Consider the following 14,102-nt stretch of genomic DNA (forward strand, 5'->3'; position numbering starts at 1 on the left):
ATAAATGTAGACCTCCACAGTTTCACTCCCTCATTCTTGGTTCTGGACAACTCACCATGGAGAGGATCAGGGCTGCAAGAACCTAAAAGTTATAAGGAGCTGAAGTAACCGGATGTGAACGCTTCCCTACCCATCTGTATCATTTGTTATTTAGTAACACTGAGGCGGCAGGTCAGGATTCATAAAATCAGCCAGTCAGAGTAACACAGCAGAGCAAGAGCCAAAGATGAGGGCAGAGGACCTCAGAGTGATCATGACAGAAGGGGAGGGGGGACAGGGAAACAACCACAACAACAAACAACAACACAAAGATGCCGAAACAGAAGTGGCAAGGCAAAACCAATGACAGCAACAACTGGCACACAGAGGTGATGAACTGGAATGGCTTGAAGAGACAGAGGTGACCAAAGCAATTCACTGGGTATGTCATCACTTAAACCTGAATGGCATTTAGTTGTGCTGCCAGACAAGGAGAACACAGAAAAGTATGACTTGGTGCAAGAGGCAATACCAAAGGGAGAGTCTCATCAACAGAAGAGATACAAAGAGCAACTCACTAAAAGCTTCTGGGAAGTTGGGGTGGTTTATTGCTATTATTTCAATGTTTCTTCATTCCTTTTCTTCTGAAGGAGTTCTGACTAGACAAGTTGGAAGTATCCTACCACTAATAACACCTGCAATTACTTTATTCATGATAACAAACCAATTTAATTATTTGGCAATAAGAAGTGGACTCCTGCTGCTATATTTCTGAGTATAGGGTGCAAACATGCCTACATTCCAGGCCATGTGTATTCTCTGAAGTCATTTCCACTAAAATTTGATAAATGAAAAATGAATAACTTATGGGTGATAGAAAACTTGAAAATGCTTCAAGTTATCAACCATAATCAAATCAGCACATCTATGATTTTCAGAGAAAGAGACCTGATCTTGCAATTTCCATTTCACCTGCCAATACACATTGGTAGCCTATACAGTACAAAGAATACAGGATTCAGTCTGAAAACTACAAACACATAAGGCTGAAAATGTAAAAAGAAATTTCCTGCCTATGTTAGTTTAATGAACTACTGGTTTTACAGTAAAGAAAAAAGCAAAAATCACTTTGTTTCAAGAGACTGATTTCTAATGATCACAGGTGTTCAAAATTTAGACCTTGTGTTCAGTTTTCACTGTACCTACTTGTTTCACTGCAAGTGAAGGCCTATAACCAACATCAGGCTTCTGTATATATAGCAAAAACAGAAGTCAACAGTGCGTGTTGCTAAGACAAAACAAAAGTTCTCATCAAAGCTTCCTGTCTATGTAAGTGTTCAACCACTGCTACACAGCTCAGATCTCTTATGACCTCTCTCAGCAAAAAGCTGGTAAGTTCACTTCAGTACAAAACAGATTCCATGCTTTTACTGCAGTATCCAAAGAGATGGCATCACCTGCAGCAATCACCTCTGCTTTGTTCCTCTAAGAGTTCTGCATACAAGAGCACATGGAGGTACTCCCCTTGCAAAAAAGGACAATGATGTTAAACCACTGGTAACAGCTCTCTGGATAAAGATGTAAAACTACATATGATGTAGTGCAACATGGCCAAAACACTCCCCCCCAGCTCCCCCACCAAAAAAATAACCCGAATCAAGCAAAACAACAATAAAAAACAAACGAAAAACTAAAGCCAAAAAAAAACCCAAGACCCCCAAACCAAAAACCCACAAAAAGAGAGAAGAAAAACCATCTCTTTCACTAGTCTTAACAGAAAGGTTCCTTCTAACTTGATCTACAGTAATTTCTCTTAAGTGCTACCACAGGAGATGTGGTAGCACTTAATCCAGAAGATAAAGAAAATTAAATTTCTTGGTCAATTTTAAGATGGACATAAACAAACCAAACCCTCCTTGAAGACAACACTCAAAGTTGCTATCCAACTTTCAAGGGACACCAGTTAAAACGAATGGGATACAAATACAAGTGACCATCATCCTACATTTAACCATTCAGAGTAGGGTTCACACAGACAAAAAGGGGTTTGAGGGAGGAAAGTGTGAGGTGTCCCTGCTGCATACATATCCCATGGATCAACAGTCCAAGCAGCTGTGATGAGAGACCTAAATCTGAAGAGCAGCCTACAACAAACTAATGCAGTTTGTTATTAACTAGTGCAATGATTGAGGGGCAGAGGGACAGGAACAAATAAAATGGCACTTTCTAAAGAATTTTTCGTTTTTCAAATACATGAGTAGGAAGGAAAGGGAGAAAAGACCCTGACAAACAGGACTGTGCAGATCACAGTACTGGATTATAAGACAACACTAGTGATGGTCACAACATCCATTATGGAGTCTTCCATGGGGATGTTCGATTGCATCTTCCTAGCAGTGATAAACATCAGGAGACATTGATTCTTCAAATTGTGCCACTGCTTAACGTGACACAGTGGGTAATCAGCCTTTTGCTCCAGGACCTCTCTGCTGGGAGCTCCCACACGCTCTCAGAGAGGCATGGCATCTCTCTGTCATTCCATATGGATTCATGACACTGACATCAGACACCTGCAGTTCCAGCTACCTCATATCATGTCCCGCTTTGTTCATTAAAGACACTAGACTTGTTACAAGCACATACTGGTTGGCTGGTTAAGGATTTAAGGTTCATAACTGGTAACAGACAGCTCTATTCTTGTAAGATCCTGACTATGTGTTTGAAACATAACGTAATTTGCCATACACTTCACCCAGAAATCAGGGACAACCCTACAATGGCTGTGCAAATGAAGCACACTAATATACCAGTTTTTTAGTCACTTTGTGACTTATCAGCCATACAGGTTCCCAAAACAGTTGAAGTTTATACACCACACAAACCTCTAGAAATACAAGTTTCACCAGCAACAGTACAAAGAAACAGAAAAGTAATTAAGGCAAGCCCCGAGGTCAAAGCAGATCAAGGTAAGCTTTTCCTTTGGCCAGACACTGACATGCCAAACAACAGCAGGGAAAACGCACCTATTATAAATGCACCTATCATATTTAACTGTGGCAGCAAATGGGTAACCTTTTTAAAAAGGACTTTCCAGAAAACTCAATCCTGTCACAAGAGAAAACCATCTGTAATAAACGTCTAAGGCTGGACTGATTTCCAGACTCCAGAGAATTGGGCAGTAGCACAGGTTCTGCTCATCCAAGAGTAGATGTGGACTTCAGAAGGCAGTTTAGTGATTTTTACCCAAATTATTTAAAGATCATGTAAACAAAAAAAGCTGAGAGAAAATATATGTGTTGTTTTCTTTTTTTTTTACTTCAAAGTCAGCTTCACTAATCTACAAATTACAATATCACCAAGAAAAAGAATGGTAAACTAGAAATAGAGGACTAACTTCCCCTCCTTGAGGCACAAAAGAAGCAAGACAGAAATTCAAGAGATAAAAATATAAATGTGCTATGCAATTCCTACATTCTAGGAAAAAAATGAAAAAGATGACCCAGGACTCATACCAGCAATGAGGGCTGCAATAATCTCAATGCAGTAATGGAACAAGTCCGAGATTTGATAAGCAGAGCAACTGTTTTTAAGTGCTATTTTCCTATATCTAAAGTTTGGGTAGCAAATACCTACCAGTTTTGAGAGTTTGAAACTGTCAGATGGTAAGCATCTGGTAACTATCAACAAATGTAGCTACTTCAGCTTAATTACCATAAGATTTCATACTACTACAAAAGAGTCAATTTTTTCTAAGCCATCTTAGCACTAGCCAGAGCCAGGAATGTGCATTAACTTCCCTCATTAATCACAGCACTTTAGAAGAAAGCTAGTATTTCAATACAACCCTTCTTGAGGGAAACTGCTGATTGCTAGTTTCAACAACAAAATAGCCCACTTACTGTTCTTTTGGTAACGATGAATGGAAAAGCATGGAATATCCTGTACATTTAGAATGTACGCCTGCAACCCAGAATATCATAAACTAATTAAAATGCTGCTCTATTTGTTGCAGCGGTACTTCAATATGTAACAAGCTGATTCTGAAGTACTTGAGTATTATTAATATTTCAGACTTGTCCCACTTATGAATGAGAGCTAGACAGACACTCTCAAAATGCACAACAGAGTAAAACAGCTTTTAATCCATTAATCACAACATATACTATTTTTAATTCAAAAATAACAATCTCTGCAGTTTCAAGCTTTTTGTTCTTATACTCTTTAACCAACGGAGGTAACAGGTAGCTGATCTGGTATTACTTAGAAATAAATTCAACTCTGTTGACCATACCAGGACCTACTCAAAAACTCAAATATCAATACCAACACAAAACCTCAAACTATTTTGGTACATAAGGCAATTCATATTCATTAATGTTCAATATTTATTTATTAACCATAACTTAATTCATTTAAACAATTCATTGCAACAATTAAATTGCTATGTAAAAAGTCCATTCCAAAGAAAGCCGTAAGGTTGTCATTTTCTCCCTGTAAAAGCTCAGAAGAGAAATTTTAACATTTGTTGATAATTATGGTTTTGGTTATAAATTTGGTGAAATATTAACACTTATGGAATTGATCTAACGAAGTAGACAAAAATCTATCAAGAAATGCAGTTGGACAAAGTTTTTAAATGGAAAAATAAAATCTGCCAGCAGGTCAAACATCACTTGCAATTCCATGTATTGGATCTCAGCCAAAATATGTGCCTCTTGTACTGTACAAGAATAATGAGAACAGTGTTATACTACTATAGATGCATCAATTTTTCCTTTTATACTTGGGTCACATGCACTACCCACTCTTACCACACATTTAACATTTTCCCAGCAAAATTCAGCATGGTACTGAGGGAAAAAATAACCTGTAACATTAACTATTCCACCTCCAAACAACCCTGCCTGTCCTGCAGCAAGCAGGCTGAAACATTGATATTCAGCATGGGAACCACTGTTTCAGATCCTGACTGCACACTCAGCCCAAGCAGTTTCAACACACATCAAGCCAACAACAGCCTTCTCCCATTCTTGAAAGGACCTCTCCCATCACGCGGTTAAAACTGTTGAACTATTTCTGCCGTCTGATGTCCCTGTTTCACACTGGCACATCTTATTTCTCTCAACTAAAAGAGGCACATTCTAAGAATATAAATTCCCTGCAAACTCACTTGATTCAATCATGGAACATTTCCATTTGGAACAGACATTCAAAGATCATCTTGTCCACACACTCTGTACAGGCAAGGGTATCTCTTCAATCAGACTGCTCAAAGCCCCATCCAACCTGTCCTGGAACAGCTCCAGGGATGAGTTATCCACAGCTTCCCAGGGCAACCTGTTAAGTTCCTCAGCACCTTTGTTTCTCCCTTATGTTCAATCTCAATCTTGCCTCTTCTCAGTTTCATCTTTCAGTGTTGCCATTTTCCAGGAAACATCTCAATTCACCATAAATTAATCTTTCTCCAAATATACACTTCGAGATATGTGGAAGCAAAAGTCCTAAACACTTCACACTTCTGAAGCAACTAAGAGCTGGTCATAGGACACCTGGAAAAGTGTGGTCTCCCAAATACTCATTTGTGAAGTGACAATATAAGCTCATAGCATCTTAAATCTCACTGATTTTCAAAATATGCCTCACGAGACTTGGTTTGCCTTTGCCTTGACAGTGCTGTTGTGAGAAACCTGAATTGCATCCTAGGTGCCACAGGTGTGACATTCCTCACAAGCTTATTTGACTTTTTCTGGGGTTTACGCATTTCTCCAACACATCATCACTAGTACCATCTTAGCTTTCAATGCCAACTCATTTTGTCCTTAATTCATGTGTCACTCCCGTTTAGCCAACAGGCATCTGTCTTCATCTAACCCATCTTATTAAGACTGAGGCAAGAAAACAAGCATAGACAGAAGCACGTATCACATGCCAGGTTTTGCAGCACTGAAGGATGAAACTAAAAGACCAGGAAGAAAACAAACCCTTATCACTGTTCATGAATACTCACTTCAGCTACTGTCATGTGTTTGCTGAGCTGAGGCCTCATCAGGGACATACTCCTTACCTAACCAACTCAACAAAATGAAGAAGTCAAACTGAAATTCAAAAAAAATGTATCAAGCAAGTGAAAAGATGGTCCCATTGCAGCAATGCCTAAAAACCAATCTTGTTTCATCTCCAGGCATAGTATCAGTCAATCCTGCTTTCAAGACTTCCCACTCAGTCCAAACAGGACTGAATGACTGCATCAAAAAGATGAGCTGGATGGGAAATACTGTGGGTAGACAGCACCAAATTAAATTTCACTACTAGAAGTCATGTTTTCAAATGAAAAAAAATTCACTTGTTTTAATTAACAAGGAACTGGTGCATAACAGCAATAAGAGCAGGAAACTGATTTAAAATTAAGAGTTATTTCTTCATTATTTCATGCAATGGCTTGTAAACTTTGGAGCGGCTGGAACTGGTATAAGGTAATGTTCTGCCCTTTAAAAACACATAGCAACAGAAGCATCATTACCAGCTATCAAAAAAATAAATGCTCTGTATATGAAAACAGCAGCAGACACTTGAACAGCTCAGCTAACTGGCAGTACCCACACTGAGTATACTTCTGAAACAATTAATTTGGAACACAGGAAGGTAAGTTGCCTTGAGCAAGCTTGTCTAGTGTAGAAAAATAAAAATTTGCCTCTGAATAGTGAAGTGAAACTTAGATTGCCCTCAGCTATAGCAGATCTATTACAAAACAAGAGCATCATAAGTAAAGGAACTGCTCATTGTGCTTTATATCAGAAAACTTCATGGGCCCACACTACCTGAGGGCAGCATACTCAGTCCTGAGCACAAACATCTTCCTTGCAATCTCTTCATTTTTTACTTCTCAAATAGCAAATGCCCCTCTATTAGGGGCTGCTTAAATTGAAATATGATTCAGCCTGCAATCCAACTACAGATTGAAAAATTCAGGAATGGAAGTCAGAAGCAAGGAAAAACCAAAGAAACTGCACATCTGTTAAGCATGGTTTACTCTGTGTGTGCAACTGCTACAGCTGAGGTTACTAGCAGTAAAGATACACAAAGAGGCAGACCAACAACCTCCACCTCCAAGAAGGAAAGCAGAGCCACTACTCAGTCCTTGAGATGTACTTTTCAAAGATGTTTCAGCTGCTACACTCACCTTCATATAGTGCTTCAGAAAGCCTTTCTGTACCACAGGTGTCATTCCTCCCTCCCTGCCACATTCACACAAGGTTCTTGGTAGATCTCCAAGCTTCATAAAATAATCTCCTTGCCCACCTACCTTAATTCCTACTGTTTCCACTTAAAATGAGCTTTAAGATTTAAATTTCCTCACCTAAAACAAACTGAAGGGGTGTGCTTTCTCTCTGTGTAAGACAAGTCTGCCCTCCCAGCACTGCAACCGTACTTGCAAACCCTGCCAATGTTTGGGCAGGTAAGTTTAAGAAGCAGTGTAAAAGTCTGCACTCAGAGAGTGAACTTTCCATCACAAATGCACGGAGCAAAATCCACAGACTTGCAAGGTAGTAGGAGAGACAGACAGACACATCCACACAATTACAAGCCTCCCAACAGGGCATATGGATACTGAACTTCCAGTGCTCAAGTGGAATGGAAAATAGAAAAGAAACCAAAGACAAGGAAAGATACTGCTTTCAGATGAAATCCATACACCTATAGGATATTTATAATGCCAGGAATTACACACTTCTTATTCATTTTCTTTCTCCTGAGGGCAAAGTAGTTTTGCTGACATTCCCTTATACCCTCTGCACCACAGAGCTCCTACAGGAGACTCCAGAATACCTGCCAAGGCACTCAACCAGCAGACAAACTGTCCCTGCTTTGCAGGTTTGAGGAATAATGCATAAAGCTGAAGCAGTTTGCTCACAGTCATCCAGCTTAGACAGCAGCAAAGTCAGAACACAACCTGTGTTTCCCAAATCGTGAACCCACAGCTACCCCAGGAATCTCACCGCAGTCTCTCAAGTTTGGAACAGTATCTATTCCCTACCAAATTACTCCTATTCAGTCTTTTTAATCTCACTATAAAAGCCCCGAGGATGCACTTCAGATTTGAATATTAAGTTTGTTGTGGTCCGAACTCTATTTTTAAGTTACCACTTCCCATTAATTTAAATCTGTAATTTTGTTACATACTATATAGCCTGTCTCACTTAGGAGTACAAACTTTTACCCTGCACATCACAAAGTTCTTCAGCAGATACAGTAATGAATGCAAGTCCCAGAACACTTAAAGTGATGAATAACTAAACAGAAATGGCTCATTTTATGTGCAAAAAGAAACCTTCAGAGATGCATTAGCTTAATTTTCTCAGGACATTTTGACAGATCTGACTCAGTTTCAGCAATCTAGCCTTACTTTATTTTAGAACTAGACCAGACTAGGTTGCTGGATGAAGCTGCCCCATGACCACAGAAGTCATCCCACAGATTTTCCTCTCCAAACATTAAGGATGGCAAGAACACAGGACTGCTGACAGCATAGAGATCTCTCTCAGTGGACCACCATAATAACCATGACATAGCAGTAAGATGATTTTTTTTTAAGAAGTGGCAATACTGTGGGCTGACCATTCCTCCTCTGAGCTATCAGATTTTCTACTGTCACCTGAGAATCAGTCCCAGCCTGCTCCTCTCATAACCCATATGTCTGGCTCAATCCAGCTTACTTTAGGAAATTAATCCAGTGCTGCCTAATGACAGAACATGAGTATCATATTCAGATTCCTGCACGAACATCAAATTACAGCAGAAATTTGCTTTGAGTGAACACCAGCATAAAATGGATACACAGTTTCTCTCCTAGCATGAAGGGAAAGTGAGAAATCCTTTCCATTACTTGGTAGAACTGATTTATTCAGAGTACAGCCAGATCCCCTGCACTAAACATGGTTACATTTCAAGCGTTCATCTCCAATATTGTAACACATACAGAACATCCCCAGAGACAGGCAGGCTTTTAGAACTGTACAGTAACTGTGTATGCAATATGGGAGCTCAGTATGAACAGGGTGACATTACTGTGTCACAAAAACAGCCATCACAGTCATTTTGCCAACAGAGTTCCCAGAGTCCCCCTCCAACTTCAAAAGCAGCTCAGACCACCGCATCATTTGTGCCAAAACCAACCTCTTCACCTTTGCTTTCCTTCATTTACTTTTCATCTTATAATACAACTGTGAATTCTTTAAGGTATATTTATGAAGACCTTTCCAGTTGAAGACCTTCATATAGATGAGATTACAGACCATAACAGTACTACTTTTATATTCACACTTGAATTTGATAGCTTTCCCTTTGCATACAAATTCAGAAATATTCAACAGTGTTAGTTAAAAGCAACAAGACATCTTACTGTCTTTTCTTGGGTTTTCTTTGCAAAAGAGACATTAAATTACTAACCACTCACTTCCAGGTAAGTAAACAGAAAACATGTATTAGGCTCCCTCCCACAAGCAAGAATAAAGCCTCTAACTACAGGTACTTTTTTTTTCCCACCTCTTCTTAATAAGGAATATAAAGGTACTTGCTGGAAACAGTTCTTTTGTATATTGTTACAAACACAGCAAGCAAAATGAAACTTAATAATCCTTCACCTGTTTTCTACCAAGAAGTCAAACAGACTGCCAACAAACTGCTTGTGGTGACATAATACTTAATTAAAAGATTAAGAACACATTCTTTTCTCAGAGGCTGTGCAGCATAAAGCTTTTCCGGCCTTTTTCATCACAGTTTTATTCCAGATGATTAATAGTGACTTTATTCAAGAGTCCCTTCCCTGCTACATGTGCCTCCTATATTTCTACGTCAGATTATGACACAGTACTATGCAAAGACACCACATGACGGTATTAGTCATTAGGGTGGAACACAGAGTGGCTTTGCTGTATCACAGAAGGAAACAAAAGTTTAAACAAGTACTTTGGAGACTGTTAATAAACTAGGAATCTAGTTTTATTTTAGTGCTCACAATTGATGAAGTGTACCAAACTGAACACATAAGCACTTCCCTGTGTCTGAATTAGGCACAGGGCTAAAACATGACACAGCACAACTGGTAACAGGCACACCTTTGAAACACACCTTCCTGAAATCAGGGAATAAATCTCATCAGTCATTTCAGTCATAGCTTCCTCTGCTGATAGCCTAGAGATGACAAATGGTGCAAGCACAAATATTATACAAAAGGAAGGCATTTAAAAATAAAATCTTTCACATAATCTAGTAGATAGTTACCAAAAATGCTGAGCTCCAGTAATAGAGACCAGACAAGAGCTCACAACTCTTTACTACTAATGTCCCCTATGCCCACCAGCAAAATACATTAATTGTACTGATATGCAGATAATCATCCAGATGAAGAACTGACTACATCTTGGATAGGACTCACCTTCTTCTAATTTAAAAATGTTACTCTTGTGTAAGAGTTTCTGACACAAAATACAGCTGAGAATATACAAGCTCAGTCAGTTACAAACTGTAATACTACTAATGCAGCATGGCATTTTGAACCAATCTGCTTTCCTTCTATAAGGGAAGATTTAAGTCTAAATTAGAGCAATGATACTGTGTTCTCCTTCTGATATAATTCTGTTTATTCTGTTTCAAGTACAGAATTACAAGCTTAAGAGATTCTGGAAAGATCTTGTAGCTTTCAAAAAAAATACAAACCAAACCGAGTCTGGGCATACAATCAGTCCTTCAAAAGTTTCCCATCCACAGGAAAGACAGTATTTCTTAACATTTAAGAAAAAAAGCCTTTGCACGAAAGGATTTTGAATAAATCCAAGACTTGAGACAGGGAAAGCCCCCAGTGCCCAGGTTCTGATGGAGACCTCAGGACAAGACTACATTGACTGCAAAAGGTCATTAGGGACACAGAGCATGAGCTTATTCAAACCAAGTCAGAGGGTCAAAGCATTAAGCAACGCACTTGCATACCAGGGAGGATTACCTACCTAAGTAGTTAACACACAACAACTGTGAGCTCGGGCTTGTATCGTTCAGCTGCACTAATCCCAAGGGTCGATTGCAGAGTGGTGTGTGCTGCAAGATCAATAGCCTTGCCTTACTTTAGCAGCGTAAGCACATACAATGCAGGGATGAGAAACCAATCTTTGATGCATCTTAGAAGACCTACTTTTTCAAACAAGAAAACTATTTATAAATTGTAAACAACCCTTCTTTGCCTTTCCTTCAAAGAACTGTTTTCACAAGCAGCTTCAGAGCTTTCCAATTATGGCTTCTCTAGATCTTCCTTACGCTGACATTGATCTGAATTGCACTGATCAATTTTAAATAGAGAATCATGCCTTTAGGTAGAGATCCCTGTAAAATGACAGCTGAAACTCTGGAATTCATGATTGATGAGACTGGGAGTGATTATGCTAGACAAAATACCAGAGAAGGCTGGAAAGAAGTTCTATGTAATAAGGAAATTTCTCACAGATCATTTTATCAAAATATTCATCCCAGCATCAACTGGAATATGCGGGAATGGACTGCTGTTAAAAACTCATGATGCAGAGACTGGATATGAACAACAATTATCAATTAACTAAATTGGACAACGAAATTATCAATTTCTAGAGTTTGTGAAAGCAACAAGAAACAATAACCTTACACAAATTAAAAAGTAGGATGAGTAAGGTGACACCTTCTGTGTCATTACAGCACTTCTGCCCCCAGCACCAGCCAAAACAGCTCCAGCTGTCACAGTGTGACAGATGAGGCTGGATTGGTCCAGAAACCTGACTCCATTCTGTCAGTTACAGGTTTTTGTCTCCAGGATAACAAAGCATCATAATGGAATAATGGAGATGGAGCTCTTCCACGTGTTTTTGATGATTTTTCACCATTATGATTTTTCTATACATCAGCATAAACTATACAGTAAATCTCCCAGCTGATCAGTATAGTCATTCTTTCAATATTCTGAAAATTTAAGTTCTCTTCATTAAAGAGAAACTAACACCTATTGATTCACATATGTTAAATATGAGAGTTTTTTGGTTTTTCCTTTAAAGTTTCATGTCTGTTTCTTTCAGCTCACAATTGAATAGCACTTTAGTAGCAGCAACTTCTGCCCCGACTCCTTTGTGCCACAAAGCATGCCCAGGAAAAAAAAAAAAAACAAAAAAAAAAAAAAAAAAAAAAAAAAAAAAAAAAAAAAAAAAAAAACAAAAGGAGATATCAAACGTGCAGGTCAAGTACAGGAGGTGAGGCAAGGAAAGTATCATCATTTTCAGGTTTTTTTCTGAGACTAAACCCACAAACTTGCAAAAGCTGTTTAAAAATTACACAGTTTTTTTGTTTCCCTGCTCTTAGAATTAAGGTTTTTGCCTAAAAGGTTTAAGCCGCCCAGTGGAAACAGTAACCTTAAGAACCACTGGCACTTCTGAATTGCAGCTCTGTGTGTACAGGAAACTGAAGTCATTGAGCAGCAGTTCTGCGTGGTGCTGTAACCCAACACCACCCCACACACACCCCAAAACGCTCCTCGTGCTGCAGCACCTCAGCTCACCCTACTGCCAGTGCCTGCTAGCTACACAGACCTTCCCTCTGGAGAAAAGGGAAGGAGGCCAAAACAGGTTTTCCCCACTCTTGCCTAAAAAATGCCAGGAAACCAGGAGTGCCTGCACAGGGGCAGAGGGTCCCATGCTCCAAGGCTGATAAGGGAAGGTGATGAGGAGGTCTGGCTAACAGCAGCACTTCCTCTTTTTCCTCAACACCGTGGATCCCAGTTGGAGCAGGAATAAGATCCCTCTCACCAAGCTCCCACAAAAACCTCTTAGTCCCTTAACAGGCTGTGGGATGCAGCAAGCCTTCCATCAGCAGCACAGCCACTGAAGTTACACCATCAAGCACAACCCAGCTGCCCCTGACTCTGGCAATACTCACTTGCCAAAGTGAGTCATGTAGAAATATCGACCTCAAAGTGCTTAAATCCAGCACAAATTCATTTTACTGGGTCTGGGATGGCAGCTATAATAGTTCCACAGCCAAGTGCCAGAGTCCATCTGCTTATCTCCACTCTAATGAGACAACATCAGTGTCGTAACATTTCTATATGACAAGGGTTCTTTTCAGTTCTTTGGATTTTTTAATGATGTGGGGAATAAAAACAGTGAATAGGGCAGCTATTAATTTCCATCTATTGTCATTTCTTTTACTAATTAAAAAAACAAACCAAAAATCCAGAACAAATTTATCCCTTCAGTAGGATAAATTTTGAGCTATCAAAACACAGAAAAACAGCCCTTGAATTATACTAAATACAAATAAATAAATAAATAAATAAATGCACTGAATGTCTTACTTCTAGTAAGCACTGAGTTGAAGGGATTCCAAAGCATTATCAGGAAGTTGAAACAACTAAACTGAAACATTCTTACACCAATGTATACATCCATGGGATGTTTGCATGTCATACTCTGACAAAAATGTAGCCAGAAGCAGAATAGCTAACTGGAAAAGATCTAGAAACTGGTGATCAGCATAAAAAGAGAAGTGTAGGCTACAACCCATGAAATAAAGATCTTTAGCCTACAAGGAGATGCAGCCATGATTTAGCAGAACTCTTAAGTGACAAGTAGTATAGGAAAGATGAGCACCGTGATTTGCATAGCACCGGAGGCAGAAATTAACAAGTTACCTGAAGGCAGACTCGACACACACCACACCCCCAAAGAAAATCAGATGTTTGTTTGATTCTTCACCGACTTAGTTACTGCGAGGAAGCACTTCCGAACATCACGGACACCAGCAGCTTACTCGGATTTCAACAGCCACCGAGGAAACTCATCAAGGGCAAACTCATCGGGGGTTACGAGGCAGAAAGAGATTCCCTTAACTCCGGCGGTCCCGGAAACTGCTGGAAAGCAGGAGCGTGTGGGGCGGGAGCGTCCCCCGCCTTGCTCCGCGAGCCCAGCCCTGGGCCGAGTGCCGGCACCCCAGAGCGGCTCTACCGAGCGGCAGCGGAGGGTCCCTGTCCCCGGAGAGGAAGAAGGGGCGCGGTCCGTCCCCAGCTGCCCCCACCTGGTACCTGCGGCCCCCGCAGTCCCCGCCCGTACCTGCGG

This window comes from Geospiza fortis, unplaced genomic scaffold (genome assembly GCF_000277835.1).
Source record: "Geospiza fortis unplaced genomic scaffold, GeoFor_1.0 scaffold49, whole genome shotgun sequence".
In the NCBI taxonomy this organism is placed as follows: domain Eukaryota; kingdom Metazoa; phylum Chordata; class Aves; order Passeriformes; family Thraupidae; genus Geospiza; species Geospiza fortis.